The 21,460-nt window shown below is 48.2% G+C and overlaps 20 pseudogenes; all 20 read left to right on the top strand.

Moving 5' to 3' along the window:
* The first annotated feature begins 10,707 nt into the window (after positions 1 to 10,707).
* LOC135603244 (5S ribosomal RNA) lies at positions 10,708 to 10,826 on the top strand (annotated as a pseudogene).
* Positions 10,827 to 11,176: 350 nt separating this feature from the next.
* LOC135599338 (5S ribosomal RNA) lies at positions 11,177 to 11,297 on the top strand (annotated as a pseudogene).
* Positions 11,298 to 11,647: 350 nt separating this feature from the next.
* Positions 11,648 to 11,768, top strand: LOC135604588 (5S ribosomal RNA; annotated as a pseudogene).
* Positions 11,769 to 12,116: 348 nt separating this feature from the next.
* Positions 12,117 to 12,237, top strand: LOC135599527 (5S ribosomal RNA; annotated as a pseudogene).
* A 350-nt stretch (positions 12,238 to 12,587) lies between these two features.
* Positions 12,588 to 12,708, top strand: LOC135599481 (5S ribosomal RNA; annotated as a pseudogene).
* Positions 12,709 to 13,058: 350 nt separating this feature from the next.
* LOC135599201 (5S ribosomal RNA) lies at positions 13,059 to 13,177 on the top strand (annotated as a pseudogene).
* Positions 13,178 to 13,527: 350 nt separating this feature from the next.
* Positions 13,528 to 13,648, top strand: LOC135599430 (5S ribosomal RNA; annotated as a pseudogene).
* A 350-nt stretch (positions 13,649 to 13,998) lies between these two features.
* LOC135602274 (5S ribosomal RNA) lies at positions 13,999 to 14,117 on the top strand (annotated as a pseudogene).
* A 350-nt stretch (positions 14,118 to 14,467) lies between these two features.
* On the top strand, positions 14,468 to 14,586 carry LOC135599472 (5S ribosomal RNA; annotated as a pseudogene).
* A 350-nt stretch (positions 14,587 to 14,936) lies between these two features.
* LOC135599415 (5S ribosomal RNA) lies at positions 14,937 to 15,057 on the top strand (annotated as a pseudogene).
* Positions 15,058 to 15,407: 350 nt separating this feature from the next.
* On the top strand, positions 15,408 to 15,528 carry LOC135599528 (5S ribosomal RNA; annotated as a pseudogene).
* A 1,433-nt stretch (positions 15,529 to 16,961) lies between these two features.
* LOC135599299 (5S ribosomal RNA) lies at positions 16,962 to 17,082 on the top strand (annotated as a pseudogene).
* A 350-nt stretch (positions 17,083 to 17,432) lies between these two features.
* On the top strand, positions 17,433 to 17,551 carry LOC135604568 (5S ribosomal RNA; annotated as a pseudogene).
* Positions 17,552 to 17,901: 350 nt separating this feature from the next.
* On the top strand, positions 17,902 to 18,022 carry LOC135599316 (5S ribosomal RNA; annotated as a pseudogene).
* A 350-nt stretch (positions 18,023 to 18,372) lies between these two features.
* LOC135602275 (5S ribosomal RNA) lies at positions 18,373 to 18,491 on the top strand (annotated as a pseudogene).
* Positions 18,492 to 18,839: 348 nt separating this feature from the next.
* Positions 18,840 to 18,960, top strand: LOC135599469 (5S ribosomal RNA; annotated as a pseudogene).
* Positions 18,961 to 19,308: 348 nt separating this feature from the next.
* Positions 19,309 to 19,429, top strand: LOC135599317 (5S ribosomal RNA; annotated as a pseudogene).
* A 350-nt stretch (positions 19,430 to 19,779) lies between these two features.
* LOC135602276 (5S ribosomal RNA) lies at positions 19,780 to 19,898 on the top strand (annotated as a pseudogene).
* Positions 19,899 to 20,248: 350 nt separating this feature from the next.
* On the top strand, positions 20,249 to 20,369 carry LOC135599513 (5S ribosomal RNA; annotated as a pseudogene).
* A 350-nt stretch (positions 20,370 to 20,719) lies between these two features.
* Positions 20,720 to 20,838, top strand: LOC135602277 (5S ribosomal RNA; annotated as a pseudogene).
* Positions 20,839 to 21,460: the final 622 nt, after the last annotated feature.

The raw sequence follows: 21,460 nt of genomic DNA on the forward strand, positions 1-21,460 counted from the left end.
CTTACTAGTCTCTGAATCTTCCTGCCATTCCATCTTAATATCCTTAAGAAAGTCGCTGGTTGGAAGTAAAACGACCGAAAATTCAGCTTGCTCAGGTAGCTGCGAAAGCGCATCTGCAACAACATTCTCTTTCCACATTTTGTAAGTTATTTCATAATCAAATCCAAGAAGTTTTGTTACCCAATTTTGTTGCTTGGGGGAAGATATCTTCTGCTCCAAGAGATATTTTAGGCTTTTATGGTCGGTCTTGATTTGAACGTATCGCCTGATCAAGTACAATCTCCACCTCGTTGCTGCGCGCACAATGGCGAGCATCTCCTTATCATATGTTGACTTATTTTGATAGGAGGGAGATAATGCCTTGCTAGTGTATGCGAGTGGTCGACCATCTTGCATGAGAATGACTCCAATTCTGACTCCGGATGTGTCGGCCTCAATAATGAAGGGTCGGTTGAAATCTGGTAGTGTTAGCACCGGCATCGTCGTCATGACTGCCTTAAGTTTGTCAAAGGCAGCGGAGGCTCTGTCCAACCATTGGAAGACATCTTTTTCTAGTAAGGAAGTAAGTGGTGCACTGATCTTTCCATAGTTTTTCACGAACTTGCGGTAGTAGCCTGTTAAACCCAGAAAGCCATGTAGCAATTTTATGTTTCTCGAGGTCGGCCAGTTTTGCATTGCTCCAATTTTGAAGGGGTCCACTGCCACACCTTCCTCTGATATGATATGCCCAAGATATTCCACCTTTTGTTGCAGAAAGCAAAAATTCGTGGTTGTTGTGTGTTCAAAAGGTGGTTTTCTGTATATCTTCTCCGCATGCTCGTATTTGATGATACCCGGATCAAAGGTCCAGCTTTGTAAAGATTTGTGCTCCCTTTCATCTAGCAATTCATCTACTATTGGAATAAAATATTTGTCCTTGATGATTATGCCATTGAGAGCTCGGTAATCAACACATATTCGCCTTGTTCCGTCCTTCTTGCGTACAAGTAGCACCGGCGAAGAGTAGAGGTTGCAACTTGGCCGAATAACTCCTGTTTCGAGCATCTTTTTTATAATCCTTTCTATTTCATCCTTCTGGAGATGTGGATACTGATATGGCTGAGCATTTGCTGAAGATTTGCCTGGAAGAATCATTATACAATGATCATGCCGACAGGTAAGAGGTAGGTTGCGCGGTTCGTCAAATATATTTGAAAATTCAGCAAGCAAAGGAAGTAGATTTGGATCTTCAAATTCTGTTGGCTCTCCCTTAGTTTGCTGCTCAAGTTGTACCAAAAATCTGCTGCATGCTTTATGCAAAACATTCTCCATTTGTTGTGTGCAAATCGTTGTTATGTCGCCCCCACGTTTCCCGTGCAATGTCACCTATTTCTCCTTACTGTAAAATTTCATAATTAGTTTCATAAAATTCTAAGAAATATCACCTAATGTCATCAACCATTTAATTCTGAGCATGGCCTCATGATTGTTAAGAGGGAGAAGGAAGAAATCTGTAATTATCTCTTGGTCCTGCAGCAATAATTTCTCCTGCAAACGCCTATGATCACAATTCAAAATCCGTCCGTCGGTGACCTTAACATCAAACCTGCAGCGATTCTCGATAGGTAATGATATCCGAACAGCAAGCTTACTATTTAGGAAGTTAGTAGTACTGCCCGTGTCGATGAGAACAGTGATTGGTTGTTGTTTGAGAAGGCCTCCAATTTTCATCGTTTGCGGGTTTGAGTAGCTAGCTAGTGTATGTACCGTAACTTCGGTCGGTTTTGGCTCTTCTTCTACATCTTCTTCTTCATGTTCAAAGCTCTCTTTTGGATGTTCAATGACCTCTTCTTCTATCGGTTCAATCATAAGAAGTCCTCCTTTACTACAGCGATGCGCACGGCTCCACGGCTCGTCACAATGCCAACATAACCCCTTCGCATATCGCTCCCGAAGCTCTTCTCCTGTTAACCTCTTTGGTGCAGGGACTTGGTCGACAGTAGGGGGGGCTGAGGGCTTCAATATTACTGGTTGAGGAGTGACCCTAGTCCTCCGAACTTCATGGTTCAATTGCTCCTCTTGATGTCGTGCGAAAGAGATGGCTGCCATAAGCGTGTACGGTTGTCGCGCTTTAACTTCTCCTCGGATCTCCGGCTTCAAGCCCTCAATGAAGGTCCTCAATAGTTGTTTTTGAGACCAATCATGATTTTGATTAGATAACCTTTCAAACCTGGTTTCGTACTCCTGAATGGTGGAGGTTTGTCGGATCTTTGCTAGTTGTTCGTCAATATTCTCGTAATCGGTTGGTCTGAAGCGAATCAGCAGTTCTTCTTTGAATTGTCGCCATGAAAGGACTCCATAAGTATGTTCAAACCAGTCAAACCACTGAATAGCATCCCCTTCAAGATGTATAGCTACAATTTTCACCATAGATACATCCGCGGTTTTGTGGTACCGAAAATATCGCTCCGCGTGCGAAATCCAACCAATCGGGTCTCCTTCTTCCCATCTAGGGAAGTCCACTCTCATGCATGGATAGTTGGGGTTGGTCATAGAGCTTCCCCTCTCTTGGAAGTCATCTCTTCAGGCTTGGTGTGATTGGGCAAAGCTCTCTCCTTGATATGATTTCTTCGAGCTTAGTCGTCGGCCCAATCTGAGTTCGGTAAAGAGCGTCCGAATCTTATCCTCCATTCGCGCCTCCAAGGCTTCGAATTTAGCATTGATTGCCTCCTTAGATGCCATAGTATATGGCCCCAAATCAATGATGTTAAGATCTCTCTTTTGCTGTTGGGTTAAAGGCATGTATAGGTTGAGAGAAGTGATGGTCGAAAGTGTTGGTGGATTGGTGGATGTAGGCTACGGTTTAGGCTTGTTTTGTGGCTGTTTTGGGTGCAGTTTGAGGGTGTGGTTTGGTAGAGTTTTAGGGCTGTGGATGAAAGTTTTGGTAGATGGTAGCAAAAGTTTGACAGAAATCCGTGGAAGTTGCAGCAAGTATGTGCTGTCTTGTAAGAGTAGAATTATCGTCGAAGAAACAACGGTTTCTCGACGTAATTTCCACCAAAAACTTAAGAGAATTGAGGAGGGAATTGATAGCAAAATCACAGTTTATATGACAGCAAGGATATCTAATTTAATCAAGAAAATTTCGGCAGTATAACAGCAAAGAAATTGGTGCAAGTTGCAATTGCAGAATTATCGTCGAAAAATTTCAGCGGGTTACGATGAAAATTTGCAGCAACATAAAATCGTTTTTAGAGATGAATTTCTTAATAGATCAATCTTAGATGGAAGCCAAGATGATATATGAAGTCTATAAGAAATTTCATTCAAAAAAGATTGCAAATAGATGGGTTAAGGCAACGATATGCAGCTGAAATTTTCTGCAGCATAGATTTTCAAGTGCAGCAGATTGGACATAAAAGATCAGTAGTTTATATTGAGAATTTTTCAATGAAACCAAAGGGAAATCTACTGTTAGGAAGTGTCAAAGATGTCATAAAAATTTCGTAGAAATTTGGATAGAAAAAGCACAGTAGCAAGATCAAACAGATGGTGCTATGCGGCTTGAATTCTGCAATTCAAGTGCAGCAGATTGGACATAAAAGATCAGTAGTTTATATTGAGAATTTTTTGATGAAACCAAAGGAAAATCCACTGTTAAGAAGTGTCAAAGATGTCATAAAAAATTCGTAGAAATTTGGATAGAAAAAGAACAGTAGCAAGATCAAACAGATGGTGCTATGCGGCTGGAATTCTGCAATGTATCTTTCGTCGTAGAGATGAAAACTTTGTGACGAAAAGTTTATGCAGCAATATAGGAACGATTTTTTTTTTTTTTTTGGATTTTCGAATAAGGATAACTAAATTGCAGCAGCAGTAAGGTAGGAAACCAGAACCTATTGCAATTCACGGGGAGATCAAAGGATGATCCGTGGTGGTGGAGATGATGGCGGAATTCGGTGACGATCTTTTAAGCAATTGTGGGAATTGCTTTGGATGGTTGTGGAGGGTTGATGGATGGCTGTGAAAGGGCAGCGAGATGCCAAGAACGCTGCTCTGATACCAGGTGATAGAACCCTTGCAGATTCTAAACTTGGGGTTGATCTCTTTAGGGGATCGGCCTCCTTGGAACTCTATAGGGGTTCCTCCCTCTAAGTTGCTGCTCAAAGGCTGCAGAAAAGATTCATCTATTGCTTGAGAAAAGAGGAGGAATACATGGCTATTTATAGGGCTTCTAAACCCTAACTCCTAATAGGACTCCTACTTAAGACTCTTACTTCTAACCAACTCCTAATAGGACTCCTACTCAAGACTCCTATTCCCTTACAACTCCTAATTCTTCTATAAGAAAAAACCTCCTACATGAATGCCCCTCTCAATTAGGACTCTCCTAGCTAGAGTCCTAACAGAATGTCCCTCTCAATTAGGACCCTCCTAGCTAGAGTCCTAACAGTTTTACATGAATGTCCCTCTCAATTAGGACTCTCCTAGCTAGAGTCCTAACAGACTCTCCTAGCTAGAGTCCTAACAAACCCGCCCTCTTCAAATCAGCCTTGTCCTCGAGGCTGACGATTCATGAATTTTGGAAATTTGATTTTCAAGTCATCATAGTTCTCCAAAGTGGCATCTTCTATTAGTAGGTTTGCCCACTGTATTAGCAATTCAGTAGTGGATCGTCGTCGTCGAGTCATAATCCGTCGATCAATAATGGCACTTGGCTGAGTCTGAAGTCCTCCTTGGGTAGTCATATTTGGTGGGTGGCTTTGGGCTATCTCCAAGCACCTATTTACAACTTCTGTTTGGCCGTCTGTTTGTGAGTGATATGCCATACTCCTTTTCAATTTAGTACTCTTATAGTGTAATTCTTTTGAGTCCCAATTGTAATGAGCTACGGAGCTTGGTGCTTCCTCCAATTTTTTTATAATCTTACTAGTCTCTGAATCTTCCTGCCATTCCATCTTAATATCCTCAAGGAAGTCGCTGGTCGGAAGTGAAATGGCCAAAACTTCAGCTTGCTCGGGTAGCTGCAAAAGCGCATCTGCAAGAATATTCTCTTTCCCCTTTTTGTAAGTTATTTCATAATCAAATCCAAGAAGTTTTGTTACCCAGTTTTGCTGCTCAGGGGATGATATCTTTCGCTCCAAAAAGTACTTGAGGCTTTTATGGTCGGTTTTAATTTGAAATCGTCGACCAATCAAGTAGGGTCTCCACCTCGTTGCTGCGCGCATAATGGCGAGCATCTCCTTATCATATGTTGACTTATTTTGATGGGAGTGAGATAATGCCTTGCTAGTGTATGCGAGTGGTCGACCATCCTGCATGAGAATTGCTCCAATTCCGACTCCAGATGCGTCGGCCTCAATAATGAAGGGTCGGTTGAAATCTGGTAGTGTTTGCACCGGCGTCGTCGTCATGGCTGCCTTAAGTTTGTCGAAGGCAACGGAGGCTCTGTCTGACCATTGGAAGATATCTTTTTTCAAAAAGGAAGTAAGTGGTGCACTGATCTCTCCATAGTTTTTCACGAACTTGTAGTAGTAGCATGTTAAACCCAGAAAGCCATGTAGTAATTTTATGTTCCTCGGGGTCAGCCAATTTTGCATTGCTCCAATTTTGAAGGGGTCTACTGCCACACCTTCCTCTGATATGATATGCCCAAGATATTCCACATTCTTTTGAAGAAAGCAAAAATTCATAGTGGTTATTGTGTGTTCAAAAGGTGGTTTTCGGTATGTCTTCTTCGCATACTCGTATTTGATGATACCCGAATCGAAGGTCCAGCTTTGTAAAGATTTATGCTCCCTTTCATCTTGCAACTCATCTACTACTGGAATAGGGTATTTATCCTTGATGGTTATGCCATTGAGAGTTCGGTAATCAACACATAATCGCCATATTGCATCCTTCTTTTGTATGAGGAGCACCGGTGAAGAGTAGGGGCTACAACACGGCCGAATAACTCCTGTTTTGAGCATCTCTTTTACAATCCTTTCTATTTCATCCTTCTGGAGATGTGGATACTGATATGGCTGAGCATTTGTTGGAGATTGACCTGGAAGAATCGTTATACAATGATCATGCCGATGGGTAAGAGGTAGGTTGCGTAGTTCGTCAAATATATCTGAAAATTCAGCAAGCAAAGGAAGTATATTTGGATCTTCCAATTTTGTTGGATCTCCCTTAGTTTGCTGCTCAAGTTGTACCAAAAAGCCACTGCATGCTTTATGCAAAACCTTCTTCATTTGTTGTGTGCAAATCATCGTTACGTCGCCCCCACGTTTCCCGTGCAGTATCACCTGTTTCTCCTTACTGTAAAATTTCATAATTAGTTTCATAAAATTTCAAGAAAAATCACCTAATGTTGTCAACCATTTAATTCTGAGCATGGCCTCATGATCATCAAGAGGGAGAAGGAAGAAATCTGCAATTATCTCTTGGTCCTGCAGCAATAGTTTCTCCTGCGGGCGCCTACGATCACACTTCAAAATCCGTCTGTCGGTGACCTTAACATCAAACCTGCAACGATTCTCGATAGGTAATGCCATTCGGATAGCAACCTTACTGTTTAGGATATTATTATTGCTGCCCGTGTCGATGAAAACAGTGATCAGTTGTTGTTTGAGAAGGCCTCCAACTTTCATCATTTGCGGGTTTGAGTAGCCGGCTAGTGCATGTACCGTAACTTCGGTCGGTTGTGGCTCTTCTTCTGCATCTTCTTCTTTATGTTCAATGCTCTCTTCTGGATGTTCAATGACCTCTTCTTCTACTGGTTTAATGATAAAAAGTCTCCCTTTACTACAGCGATGCTCATGGCTCCACGGCTCGTCGCAATGCCAACATAACCCCTTCGCAGATTGCTCCTGAAGCTCTTCTCTTGTCAACCTTTTTGGTGTAGGGACTCGATCAATAGTAGGGGGGGCTAAGGGCTTCAATATTACTGGTTGAGGTGTGACCCTAGTCCTTCGAGCTTCATGGTTCAATTGCTCCTCTTGATGTCATGCGAAAGAGATGGCTGCCATAAGCGTGTACGGTTGTCGCGCTTTAACTTCTCCTCGGATCTCTGGCTTCAAGCCCTCAATAAAGGTCCTCAATAGCTGTTTTTGAGACCAATCAAGAGTTTAATTAGATAACCTTTCAAACCTGGTTTGGTACTCCTGAATGGTGGAGGTTTGTCGGATCTTTGCTAGTTGTCCGTCAATATTCTCGTAATCGATTGGTCTGAAGCGGATCAGCAGTCCTTCTTTGAATTGTTGCCATGAAAGGACTCCATAAGTATGTTCAAACCAGTCAAACCACTGTATAGCATCCCCTTCAAGATGTATAGCTGCAATTTTCACCATAGATGCATCCGCGGTTTTGTGGTACCGAAAATATCGCTCCGCGTGCAAGATCCAACCAATCGGGTCTTCTTCTTCCCATCTAGGGAAGTCTACCCTTATGCGTGGATAGTTGGGATCGATCATAGAGCCTCCCCTCCCTTGGAACTCATCTCTTCGGGCCTGGTGCGATTGGGCAAAGCTCTCTCCGTGATATGATTTTTTCGGGCTTAGTAGTCGGCCCAATCTGAGTTCGGTAAAGAGCGTCCGAATCTTATCCTCCATTCGCGCCTCCAAGGCTTCGAATTTAGCATCGATTGCCTCCTTCGATGCCATAGTATATGCCTCCAAATATATGATGTTAAGATCTCTCTTTTGTTGTCAGGTTAAAGGCATGTATTACACCAATATATAGAGTAGGAGTGCAATACAGAACGGATGCATTTCTTCTACCTGCTGGACTTCTCCAAGATATTGAACGGTTATTAATGAACTTCTTCTGGAATGGTACAAATGATAAGGCAATGCATATGATAAATTGGGATAGCATTTGCAAACCAAAAGATGAAGGGGGGCTAAATTTGAGAAATACTAGAGATTGGAATCAAGCATGCCTGGTACAACAATTGTGGGATCTTTTGCAAAACAAATGTTCCTTATGGTCACAATGGGTTTCTGCTAGGTATCTTTCAAAGGAATCAATCTGGGAAATTTCAACAAGAACATACCACTCTTCAGCTTGGAAAGGAATTTTAAAGGCAAGGAATTGGCTAATCAAACACATTTCTTATGCAATCTCTTCTGGAACTAGTACTAATATGTGGTACGATCCTTGGGTGAATGGGAAGAGTATATTTCAATTATATGGCGACAGAATACGAAAAGATCTTGGGGCTCCCAAAGATTGGAAGGTTTCCGAGTTCATTGCTAACGGTACCTGGTGTCTCCCTAATCCTATTTCTCCCGAAATGTTATCACTTTGGCCGACTATCATAGCTATTCCAATCAGGAACAACTCTTCAGATATACTTATTTGGCCTCATGACAATGGCAAATTTAGTGCCACATCCGTATGGAATCAAATTAGACAAAGAAATAACAAGTGGGTCCCAAGCAGTTGGACATGGGATCGACCGGGATCACAAAGACACTCCTTATGTACATGGCAGGCCCTTCTCAATAAACTACCTACAATAGACAATATGAAAAGAAGAGGTATCTATCATGTTAACCGATGCTCCCTTTGTTTGCAACAAGAAGAAACTGTTGACCACCTTTATTTTGCTTGTAATTATACAAAATGGATATGGAAGGAGATTCTCCAGCGATTTGAACTCAATAGACTGCCGCAACCAAACTTGCACCAAGAACTAGGCGACCTTATGCAATGTTTCTCAAGAAAAGGGCCACTTACACAACTGGCAAAGGTTACTTTCAGATGCGCTATTTGGTGGATGTGGAAGGAGAGATGTAATAGAATCTTTGAATGTCAACACATAAACAATGCTCAGCTCTTGAAAGAGATTATTAGAGACTCAAGATCCTGTATGGAGCATGATCTCAAAATCGAGCACTTCACCCGAAGAGAAAAAGATATTTTTATCAAATTTAATTTTGCTATTAGCTAAAAATCTTGGGAATGATGTCAAATAATGTACCCACAGGTAGTTATAGTCTACAGCATGTGTAGTCATAACTATCGCATTCGCACTCTATGAGTTAATTGGCTTTGTCTATGACTTGTATAGATAAAGCTATTTGTAGAATCTTTACACATAATCAATTTACTTTTACTTACCAAAAAAAAAAGGTTAAAGGCATGTATAGGTTGAGAGAAGTGATGGTCGAAAGGGTTGGTAGATCGGTGGATGTAGGCTACGATTTAGGCTTGTTTTGGGTGCAGTTTGAGGGTGTGGTTTGGTGGAGTTATAGGACTGTGGATGAAAGTTTTGGATCTGTGGTAGATGGCAGCAAAGGTTTGAGAGAAATCAGTAGAAGTTGCAGCAAGTATGTGCTGTCTTGTAAGAGCAGAATTGTCGTCGAAGAAACAGCGGTTTCTCGACGTAATTTCCACCAAAAACTTGAGAGAATTGAGGAGGGAATTGATAGAAAAATCACAGTTTATATGACAGCAAGGATGACTAATTTAATCAAGAAAATTTCGGCTGTATAATAAGCAAGGAAATTGGTGCAAGTTGCGATAGCAGAATTCTCGTCGAAAAATTTCAGCAGTTTACGATGAAAATTTATAGCAATACAAAAATCGGTTTTAGAGATGAATTCCTTAATAGATCAATCTTAGATGGAAGCCAAGATGATCTATGAAGTGTATAAGAAATTTCATTCAAAAAAGATTACAAATAGATGGGTTAAGGCAACGATATGCAGCTGAAATTTTCTGCATCATAGATTTTCAAGTGCAGCAGATTGGACATAAAAGATCAGTAGTTTATATTGAGAATTTTTTGATTAAATCAAAGGGAAATCCACTGTTAGGAAGTGTCAAAGATGTCATGAAAATTTCGTAGAAATTTGGATAGAAAAAGCACAGTAGCAAGATCAAACAGATGGTGCTATGCAGTTGGAATTCTGCAATGTATCTTTCGTCGTAGAGATGAAAACTTTGTGACGAAAAGTTTATGCAGCAATATAGGAACAATTTTTTTTTTTTTTTGGATTTTCGAATAAGGTAGGAAACCAAAACCTGTTGCAATTCACGGGGAGATCAAAGGATGATCCGCGATGGTGGAGATGATGGCGGAATTCGGTGACGATCTTTTAAGCAATTGTGGGAATTGCTTTGGATGGTTGTAGAGGGTTGATGGATGGCTGTGGAAGGGCAGCGAGACGCCAAGAACGCTGCTCTGATACCAGGTGTTAGAACCCTTGCAGATTCTAAACTTGGGGTTGATCTATTTAGGGGATCGGCCTCCTTGGAACTCTATAGGGGTTCCTCCCTCCAAGTTGCTGCTCAAAGGCTGCAGAAAAGATTCATCTATTGCTTGATAAAAGAGGAGAAATACATGGCTATTTATAGGGCTTCTAAACCCTAACTCCTAATATGACTCCTACTTAAGACTCTTACTTCTAACCAACTCCTAATAGGACTCCTACTCAAGACTCCTATTCCCTAACAACTCCTAATTCTTCTCTAAGAAAAAACCTCCTACATGAATGTCCCTCTCAATTAGGACTCTCCTAACTAGAGTCCTAACAGAATGTCCCTCTCAATTAGGACTCTCCTAGCTAGAGACCTAACAGAATGTCCCTCTCAATTTGGGCTCGGAGAGAGCTTGCAATAGGGATTTCGTGAATGTTCGAGAAAGCGCCGACGGTTTCGTGACGGGCAAAAGGCTCCGGACGATAATGCGCCGGCCGCGACGTGCACATCGGCAAGAGACGAAGCACGCGAAAAGGGTGCGATAATGCCAGCACTAAAGCACCGGATCCCATCAGAACTCCGAAGTTAAGCGTGATTTAGAGAGAGTTGTACTAGGATGGGTGAACCCTTGGGAAGTCCTCGTGTTGCACTCCTTTTTGCGTCCCGAGATACGAAACATCTCCCGTAGACCTCCGAGACGATAGTTTTAGGGCTCGGAATTTGCCGTGACCGCTACGCAGTCATTATCATGGGGCTCGGAGAGAGCTTTCCGGATTTGGGTCACAATAGTGATTTCGAGATCGTTCTCGAAAGTGCCGATGGTTTCGACGCGTGCTTGCCATGACCGATACGCAGTCGTTGGGCTAGGGCTCGGACAGAGCTTGCAATAGGGATTTCGTGAACGCTCGAGAAAGCGCCGACGGTTTCGTAACGGGCAAGAGGATCCGGACGTTGATGCGCCGGCTGCGACGTGCACATAGGCGAGGAACGAAGCACGCGAAACAGGTGTAATAATGCCAGCACTAAAGCACCGGATCCCAACAGAATTCCGAAGTTAAGCGCCGACTTTGGAGAGAGTAGTACTAGGATGGGTGACCCCCTGGGAAGTCCTCGTGTTTCACTCCTTTTTGCGTCCCGAGATACGAAACATCTCCCGTAGAGCTCCGAGACGATTGTTTTGGGGCTCGGAATTTGCCGTGACCGCTACGCAGTCAGTATCGTGGGGCTCGGAGAGAGCTTTCCGGATTTGGGTCACAATAGCGATTTCGAGATCGTTCTCGAAAGTGCCGATGGTTTCGACGCGTGCTTGCCGTGACCGATACGCAGTCGTTGGGCTAGGGCTCGGACAGAGCTTGCAATAGGGATTTCGTGAACGCTCGAGAAAGCGCCGACGGTTTCGTGATGGGCAAGAGGCTCCGGACGTTGATGCGCCGGCCGCGACGTGCACATAGGCGAGGGACGAAGCACGCGAAACAGGTGTGATAATGCCAGCACTAAAGCACCGGATCCCAACCGAATTCCGAAGTTAAGCGCCGACTTTGGAGAGAGTAGTACTAGGATGGGTGACCCCCTGGGAAGTCCTCGTGTTGCACTCCTTTTTGCGTCCCGAGATACGAAACATCTCCCGTAGACCTCCGAGACGATTGTTTTGGGGCTCGGAATTTGCCTTGACCGCTACGCAGTCAGTATCGTGGGGCTCGGAGAGAGTTTTCCGGATTTGGGTAACAATAGCGATTTCGAGATCGTTCTAGAAAGTGCCGATGGTTTCAACGCGCGCTTGCTGACCGATACGCAGTCGTTGGGCTAGGGCTCGGAGAGAGCTTGCAATAGGGATTTCGTGAACGTTTGAGAAAGCGCCGACGGTTTCGTGATGGGCAAGAGGCTCCGGACGTTGATGCGCCGGCCGCGACGTGCACATAGGCGAGGGACGAAGAACGCGAAACGGGTGTGATAATGCCAGCACTAAAGCACCGGATCCCAACAGAATTCCGAAGTTAAGCGCCGACTTTGGAGAGAGTAGAACTAGGATGGGTGACCCCCTGGGAAGTCCTCGTGTTTCACTCCTTTTTGCGTCCCGAGATACAAAACATCTTCCGTAGACCTCCGAGACGATTGTTTTGGGGCTCGGAATTTGTCGTGACCGCTACGCAGTCAGTATCGTGGGGCTCGGAGAGAGCTTTCCGTACTGGGGTCGCAATAGCGATTCCAAGATCGTTCTAGAAAGTGCCGATGGTTTCGACGCGCGCTTGCCGTGACCGATACACAGTCGTTGGGCTAGGGCTCGGAGAGAGCTTGCAATAGGGATTTCGTGAACGTTCGAGAAAGCACCGACGGTTTCGTGACGGGCAAGAGGCTCCGGACGTTGATTCGCCGGCCGCGACGTGCACATCGGCGAGGGACGAAGCACGCAAAAAGGGTGCGATAATGCCAGCACTAAAGCACCGGATCCCAACAGAATTCCGAAGTTCAGCGCCGACTTTGGAGAGAGTAGTACTAGGATGGGTGACCCCCTGGGAAGTCCTCGTGTTTCACTCCTTTTTGCGTCCCGAGATACGAAACATCTCCCGTAGACGTCGGAGACGATTGTTTTGGGGCTCGGAATTTGCCGTGACCACTACGCAGTCAGTATCGTGGGGCTCGGAGAGAGCTTTCCGGATTTGGGTCGCAATAGCGATTCCGAGATCGTTCTAGAAAGTGCCGATGGTTTCGACGCGCGCTTGCCGTGACCGATACGCAGTCGTTGGGCTAGGGTTCGGAGAGAGCTTGCAATAAGGATTTCGTGAAACTTCGAGAAAGCGCCGACGGTTTCGTGACGGGCAAGAGGCTCCGGACGATGATGCGCCGGCCGCGACGTGCACATCGGTGAGGTACGAAGCACGCGAAAAGGGTGCAATAATGCCAGCACTAAAGCACCGGATCCTATCAGAACACCGAAGTTAAGCGTGATTTAGAGAGAGTAGTACTAGGATGGGTGAACCCATGGGAAGTCCTCGTGTTGCAATCCTTTTTGCCTCCCGAGATACGAAACATCTCCCGTAGACCTCCGAGATGATTGTTTTGGGGCTCGGAATTTGCCGTGACCGCTACGCAGTCAGTATCGTGGGGCTCGGAGAGAGCTTTCCGGATTTGGGTCACAATAGCGATTTCGAGATCGTTCTAGAAAGTGCCGATGGTTTCGACGCGCGCTTGTCGTGACCGATACGCCGTCGTCGGGCTAGGGCTCGGAGAGAGCTTACAATAGGGATTTCGTGAACGCTCGAGAAAGCGCCGACGGTCTCGTGATGGGCAAGAGGCTCCGGACGTTGATGCGCCGACCGCGACGTGTACATAGGCGAGGGACGAAGCACGCGAAACAGGTGTGATAATGCCAGCACTAAAGCACCGGATCCCAACAGAATTCCGAAGTTAAGCGCCGACTTTGGAGAGAGTAGTACTAGGATGGGTAACCCCCTGGGAAGTCCTCGTGTTTCACTCCTTTTTGCATCCCGAGATACGAAACATCTCCCGTAGACCTCCGAGACGATTGTTTTGGGGCTCGGAATTTGCCATGACCGCTACGCTGTCAGTATCGTGGGGCTCGGAGAGAGCTTTCCGGATTGGGGTCGCAATAGCGATTCCGAGATCATTCTAGAAAGTGTCGATGGTTTCGATGCGCGCTTGCCGTGACCGATAGGCAGTCGTTGGGCTAGGGCTCGGAGAGAGCTTGCAATAGGGATTTCGTGAACGTTCGAGAAAGCGCCGACGGTTTCGTGACGGGCAAGAGGCTCCGGACGTTAATGCGCCGGCCGCGACGTGCACATCGGCGAAGGACGAAGCACGCGACCAGGGTGCGATAATGCCAGCACTAAAGCACCGGATCCCATCAGAACTCCGAAGTTAAGCGTGATTTAGAGAGAGTAGTACTAGGATGGGTGACCCCCTGGGAAGTCCTCGTGTTTCACTCCGTTTTACGTCCCGAGATATGAAACATCTCCCGTAGACCTCCGAGACGTTTGTTTTGGGGCTCGGAATTTGCCGTGACCGCTACGCAGTCAGTATCGTGGGACTCGGAGAGAGCTTTCCGGATTGGGGTCGCAATAGCGATTCCGAGATCGTTCTAGAAAGTGCCGATGGTTTCGACGCGCGCTTGCCGTGACCGATACGCAGTCGTTGGGCTAGGGCTCATAGAGAGCTTGCAATAGGGATTTCGTGAACGTTCGAGAAAGCGACGACGGTTTCGTGACGGGCAAGAGGCTCCGGACGATGATGTACCGGCCGCGACGTGCACATCGGCGAGGGACGAAGCACGCGAAAAGGGTGCGATAATGCCAGCACTAAAGCACCAGATCCCATCAAAACTCCGAAGTTAAGCGTGATTTATAGAGAGTAGTACTAGGATGGGTGAACCCCTGGGAAGTCCTCGTGTTGCAATACTTTTTGCGTCCCGAGATACGAAACATCTCCCGTAGACCTCCGAGACGATTGTTTTGGGGCTCGGAATTTGCCGTGACCGCTACGCAGTCAGTATCGTGGGGCTCGGAGAGAGCTTTCCGGATTTGGGTCACAATAGCGATTTCGAGATCGTTCTCGAAAGTGCCGATGGTTTCGACGCGTGCTTGCCGTGACCGATACGCAGTCGTTGGGCTAGGGCTCGGACAGAGCTTGCAATAGGGATTTCGTGAACGCTCGAGAAAGCGCCGACGGTTTCGTGATGGGCAAGAGGCTCCGGACGTTGATGCGCCGGCCGCGACGTGCACATAGGCGAGGGACGAAGCACGCGAAACAGGTGTGATAATGCCAGCACTAAAGCACCGGATCCCAACAGAATTCCGAAGTTAAGCGCCGACTTTGGAGAGAGTAGTACTAGGATGGGTGACCCCCTGGGAAGTCCTTGTGTTTCACTCCTTTTTGCATCCCGAGATACGAAACATCTCCCGTAGAGCTCCGAGACGATTGTTTTGGGGCTCGGAATTTGCCGTGACCGCTACGCTGTCAGTATCGTGGGGCTCGGAGAGAGCTTTCCGGATTGGGGTTGCAATAGCGATTCCGAGATTGTTCTAGAAAGTGTCGATGGTTTCAACGCGCGCTTGCCGTGACCGATACGCAGTCGTTGGGCTAGGGCTCGGAGAGAGCTTGCAATAGGGATTTCGTGAACGTTTGAGAAAGCGCCGACGGTTTCGTGATGGGCAAGAGGCTCCGGACGTTGATGCGCCGGCCGCGACGTGCACATAGGCGAGGGACGAAGAACGCGAAACGGGTGTGATAATGCCAGCACTAAAGCACCGGATCCCAACAGAATTCCGAAGTTAAGCGCCGACTTTGGAGAGAGTAGAACTAGGATGGGTGACCCCCTGGGAAGTCCTCGTGTTTCACTCCTTTTTGCATCCCGAGATACGAAACATCTCCCGTAGACCTCCGATACGTTTGTCTTGGGGCTCGGAATTTGCCGTGACCGCTACGCAGTCAGTATCGTGGGACTCGGAGAGAGCTTTCCGGATTGGGGTCGCAATAGCGATTCCGAGATCGTTCTAGAAAGTGCCGATGGTTTCGTCGCGCGCTTGCCGTGACCGATACGCAGTCGTTGGGCTAGGGCTCGTAGAGAGCTTGCAATAGGGATTTCGTGAACGTTCGAGAAAGCGACGACGGTTTCGTGACGGGCAAGAGACTCCGGACGATGATGTACCGGCCGCGACGTGCACATCGGCGAGGGACGAAGCACGCGAAAAGGGTGCGATAATGCCAGCAATAAAGCACCGGATCCCATCAAAACTCCGAAGTTAAGCGTGATTTATAGAGAGTAGTACTAGGATGGGTGATCACCCATCCTAGTACTACTCTCTATAAATCACTCTATGAGTTAGTTGGCTTTGTCTATGACTTGTATAGATAAAGCTATTTGTAGAATCTTTACACATAATCAATTTACTTTTACTTACCAAAAAAAAAGTACTAGGATGGGTGAACCCCTGGGAAGTCCTCGTGTTGCAATCCTTTTTGCGTCCCGAGATACGAAACATCTCCCGTAGACCTCCGAGACGATTGTTTTGGGGCTCGGAATTTGCCGTGACCGCTACGCAGTCAGTATCGTGGGGCTCGGAGAGAGCTTTCCGGATTTGGGTCACAATAGCGATTTCGAGATCGTTCTCGAAAGTGCCGATGGTTTCGACGCGTGCTTGCCGTGACCGATACGCAGTCGTTGGGCTAGGGCTCGGACAGAGCTTGCAATAGGGATTTCGTGAACGCTCGAGAAAGCGCCGACGGTTTCGTGATGGGCAAGAGGCTCCGGACGTTGATGCGCCGGCCGCGACGTGCACATAGGCGAGGGACGAAGCACGCGAAACAGGTGTGATAATGCCAGCACTAAAGCACCGGATCCCAACAGAATTCCGAAGTTAAGCGCCGACTTTGGAGAGAGTAGTAGGATGGGTGACCCCCTGGGAAGTCCTCGTGTTTCACTCCTTTTTGCATCCCGAGATACGAAACATCTCCCGTAGAGCTCCGAGACGATTGTTTTGGGGCTCGGAATTTGCCGTGACCGCTACGCAGTCAGTATCGTGGGGCTCGGAGAGAGCTTTCCGGATTTGGGTCACAATAGCGATTTCGAGATCGTTCTCGAAAGTGCCGATGGTTTCGACGCGTGCTTGCCGTGACCGATACGCAGTCGTTGGGCTAGGGCTCGGACAGAGCTTGCAATAGGGATTTCGTGAACGCTCGAGAAAGCGCCGACGGTTTCGTGATGGGCAAGAGGCTCCGGACGTTGATGCGCCGGCCGCGACGTGCACATAGGCGAGGGACGAAGCACGCGAAACAGGTGTGATAATGCCAGCACTAAAGCACCGGATCCCAACCGAATTCCGAAGTTAAGCGCCGACTTTGGAGAGAGTAGTACTAGGATGGGTGACCCCCTGGGAAGTCCTCGTGTTTCACTCCTTTTTGTATCCCGAGATACGAAACATCTCCCGTAGAGCTCCGAGGCGTTTGTTTTGGGGCTCGGAATTTGCCGTGACCGCTACGCAGTCATGATCGTGGGACTCGGAGAGAGCTTTCCGGATTGGGGTCGCAATAGCGATTCCGAGATCGTTCTAGAAAGTGCCGATGGTTTCGACGCGCGCTTGCCGTGACCGGTACGCAGTCGTTGGGCTAGGGCTCGTAGAGAGCTTGCAATAGGGATTTCGTGAACGTTCGAGAAAGCGACGACGGTTTCATGACGGGCAAGAGGCTCCGGACGATGATATACCGGCCGCGACGTGCACATCGGCGAGGGACGAAGCACGCGAAAAGGGTGCGATAATGCCAGCACTAAAGCACCGGATCCCATCAAAACTCCGAAGTTAAGCGTGATTTATAGAGAGTAGTACTAGGATGGGTGAACCCCTGGGAAGTCCTCGTGTTGCAATCCTTTTTGCGTCCCGAGATACGAAACATCTCCCGTAGACCTCCGAGACGATTGGTTTGGGGCTCGGAATTTGCCGTGACCGCTACGCAGTCAGTATCGTGGGGCTCGGAGAGAGCTTTCCGGATTTGGGTCACAATAGTGATTTCGAGATCGTTCTCGAAAGTGCCGATGGTTTCGACGCGTGCTTGCCGTGACCGATACGCAGTCGTTGGGCTAGGGCTCGGACAGAGCTTGCAATAGGGATTTCGTGAACGCTCGAGAAAGCGCCGACGGTTTCGTAACGGGCAAGAGGCTCCGGACGTTGATGCGCCGGCCGCGACGTGCACATAGGCGAGGGACGAAGCACGCGAAACAGGTGTGATAATGCCAGCACTAAAGCACCGGATCCCAACAGAATTCCGAAGTTAAGCGCCGACTTTGGAGAGAGTAGTACTAGGATGGGTGACCCCCTGGGAAGTCCTCGTGTTTCACTCCTTTTTGCATCCCGAGATACGAAACATCTCCCGTAGAGCTCCGAGACGATTGTTTTGGGGCTCGGAATTTGCCGTGACCGCTACGCTGTCAGTATCGTGGGGCTCGGAGAGAGCTTTCCGGATTGGGGTTGCAATAGCGATTCCGAGATCGTTCAAGAAAGTGTCGATGGTTTCGATGCGCGCTTGCCGTGACCGATAGGCAGTCGTTGGGCTAGGGCTCGGAGAGAGCTTGCAATAGGGATTTCGTAAACGTTCGAGAAAGCGCCGACGGTTTCGTGACGGGCAAGTGGCTCCGGACGTTGATGCGCCGGCCGCGACGTGCACATCGGCGAGGGACGAAGCACGCGACCAGGGTGCGATAATGCCAGCACTAAAGCACCGGATCCCATCAGAACTCCGAAGTTAAGCGTGATTTAGAGAGAGTAGTACTAGGATGGGTGACCCCCTGGGAAGTCCTCGTGTTTCACTCCTTTTTGCGTCCCGAGTTATGAAACATCTCCCGTAGACCTCCAAGACGATTGTTTTGGGGCTCGGAATTTGCCGTGACCGCTACGCAGTCAGTATCGTGGGGCTCGGAGAGAGCTTTCCGGATTGGGGTCGCAATAGTGATTCCGAGATCGTTCTAGAAAGTGCCGATAGTTTCGACGCGCGCTTGACGTGACCGATACGCAGTCGTTGGGCTTTGGCTCGGAGAGATTGCAATAGGGATTTCGTGAACGTTAGAGAAAGCGCCGACGGTTTCGTGATGGGCAAGAGGCTCCGGACGTTGATGCGCCGGCCGCGACGTGCACATAGGCGAGGGACGAAGCACGCGAAACAGGTGTGATAATGCCAGCACTAAAGCACCGGATCCCAACAGAATTCTGAAGTTAAGCGCCGACTTTGGAGAGAGTAGTACTAGGATGGGTGACCCCCTGGGAAGTCCTCGTGTTTCACTCCTTTTTGCGTCCCGAGTTATGAAACATCTCCCGTAGACCTCCAAGACGATTGTTTTGGGGCTCGGAATTTGCCGTGACCGCTACGCAGTCAGTATCGTGGGGCTCGGAGAGAGCTTTCCGGATTGGGGTCGCAATAGTGATTCCGAGATCGTTCTAGAAAGTGCCGATAGTTTCGACGCGCGCTTGCCGTGACCGATACGCAGTCGTTGGGCTTGGGCTCGGAGAGATTGCAATAGGGATTTCGTGAACGTTAGAGAAAGCACCGACGGTTTCGTGATGGGCAAGAGGCTCCGGACGTTGATGCGCCGGCCGCGACGTGCACATAGGCGAGGGACGAAGCACGCGAAACAGGTGTGATAATGCCAGCACTAAAGCACCGGATCCCAACAGAATTCCGAAGTTAAGCGCCGACTTTGGAGAGAGTAGTACTAGGATGGGTGACCCCCTGGGAAGTCCTCGTGTTTCACTCCTTTTTGCATCCCGAGATATGAAACATCTCCCGTAGAGCTCCGAGACGATTGTTTTGGGGCTCGAAATTTGCCGTGACCGCTACGCTGTCAGTATCGTGGGGCTCGGAGAGAGCTTTCCGGATTGGGGTTGCAATAGCGATTCCGAGATCGTTCTAGAAAGTGTCGATGGTTTCGATGCGTGCTTGCTGTGACCGATAGGCAGTCGTTGGGCTAGGGCTCGGAGAGAGCTTGCAATAGGGATTTCGTAAACGTTCGAGAAAGCGCCGACGGTTTCGTGACGGGCAAGAGGCTCCGGACGTTGATGCGCCGGCCGCGACGTGCACATCGGCGAGGGACGAAGCACGCGACCAGGGTGCGATAATGCCAGCACTAAAGCACCGGATCCCATCAGAACTCCGAAGTTAAGCGTGATTTAGAGAGAGTAGTACTAGGATGGGTGACCCCCTGGGAAGTCCTCGTGTTTCACTCCTTTTTGCGTCCCGAGTTATGAAACATCTCCCGTAGACCTCCGAGACGATTGTTTTGGGGCTCGGAATTTGCCGTGACCGCTACGCAGTCAGTATCGTGGGGCTCGGAGAGAGCTTTCCGGATTTGGGTCACAATAGCGATTTCGAGATCGTTCTCGAAAGTGCCGATGGTTTCGACGCGTGCTTGCCGTGACCGATACGCAGTCGTTGGGCTAGGGCTCGGACAGAACTTGCAATAGGGATTTCGTGAACGCTCGAGAAAGCGCCGACGGTTTCGTGATGGGCAAGAGGCTCCGGACGTTGATGCGCCGGCCGCGACGTGCACATAGGCGAGGGACGAAGCACGCGAAACAGGTGTGATAATGCCAGCACTAAAGCACCGGATCCCAACAGAATTCCGAAGTTAAGCGCCGACTTTGGAGAGAGTAGTACTAGGATGGGTGACCCCCTGGGAAGTCCTAGTGTTTCACTCCTTTTTGCATCCCGAGATACGAAACATCTCCCGTAGAGCTCCGAGACGATTGTTTTGGGGCTCGGAATTTGCCGTGACCGCTACGCTGTCAGTATCGTGGGGCTCGGAGAGAGCTTTCCGGATTGGGGTTGCAATAGCGATTCCGAGATCGTTCTAGAAAGTGTCGATGGTTTCGATGCGCGCTTGCCGTGACCGATAGGCAGTCGTTGGGCTAGGGCTCGGAGAGAGCTTGCAATAGGGATTTCGTAAACGTTCGAGAAAGCGCCGACGGTTTCGTGACGGGCAAGAGGCTCCGGACGTTGATGCGTCGACCGCGACGTGCACATCGGCGAGGGACGAAGCACGCGACCAGGGTGCGATAATGCCAGCACTAAAGCACCGGATCCCATCAGAACTCCGAAGTTAAGCGTGATTTAGAGAGAGTAGTACTAGGATGGGTGACCCCCTGGGAAGTCCTCGTGTTTCACTCCTTTTTGCGTCCCGAGTTATGAAACATCTCCCGTAGACCTCCGAGACGATTGTTTTGGGGCTCGGAATTTGCCGTGACCGCTACGCAGTCAGTATCGTGGGGCTCGGAGAGAGCTTTCCGGATTGGGGTCGCAATAGTGATTCCGAGATCGTTCTAGAAAGTGCCGATAGTTTCGACGCGCGCTTGCCGTGACCGATACGCAGTCGTTGGGCATGGGCTCGGAGAGAGCTTGCAATAGGGATTTCGTGAACGTTAGAGAAAGCGCCGACGGTTTCGTGATGGGCAAGAGGCTCCGGACGTTGATGCGCCGGCCGCGACGTGCACATAGGCGAGGGACGAAGCACGCGAAACAGGTGTGATAATGCCAGCACTAAAGCACCGGATCCCAACAGAATTCCGAAGTTAAGCGCCGACTTTGGAGAGAGTAGTACTAGGATGGGTGAACCCCTGGGAAGTCCTCGTGTTGCAATCCTTTTTGCGTCCTGAGATACGAAACATCTCCCGTAGACCTCCGAGACGATTGTTTTGGGGCTCGGAATTTGCCGTGACCGCTACGCAGTCAGTATCATGGCTCTCGGAGAGAGCTTTCCGGATTTGGGTCACAATAGCGATTTCGAGATCGT

Source organism: Musa acuminata, chromosome BXJ2-1 (genome assembly GCF_036884655.1).
Source record: "Musa acuminata AAA Group cultivar baxijiao chromosome BXJ2-1, Cavendish_Baxijiao_AAA, whole genome shotgun sequence".
In the NCBI taxonomy this organism is placed as follows: Eukaryota; Viridiplantae; Streptophyta; class Magnoliopsida; order Zingiberales; family Musaceae; genus Musa; species Musa acuminata.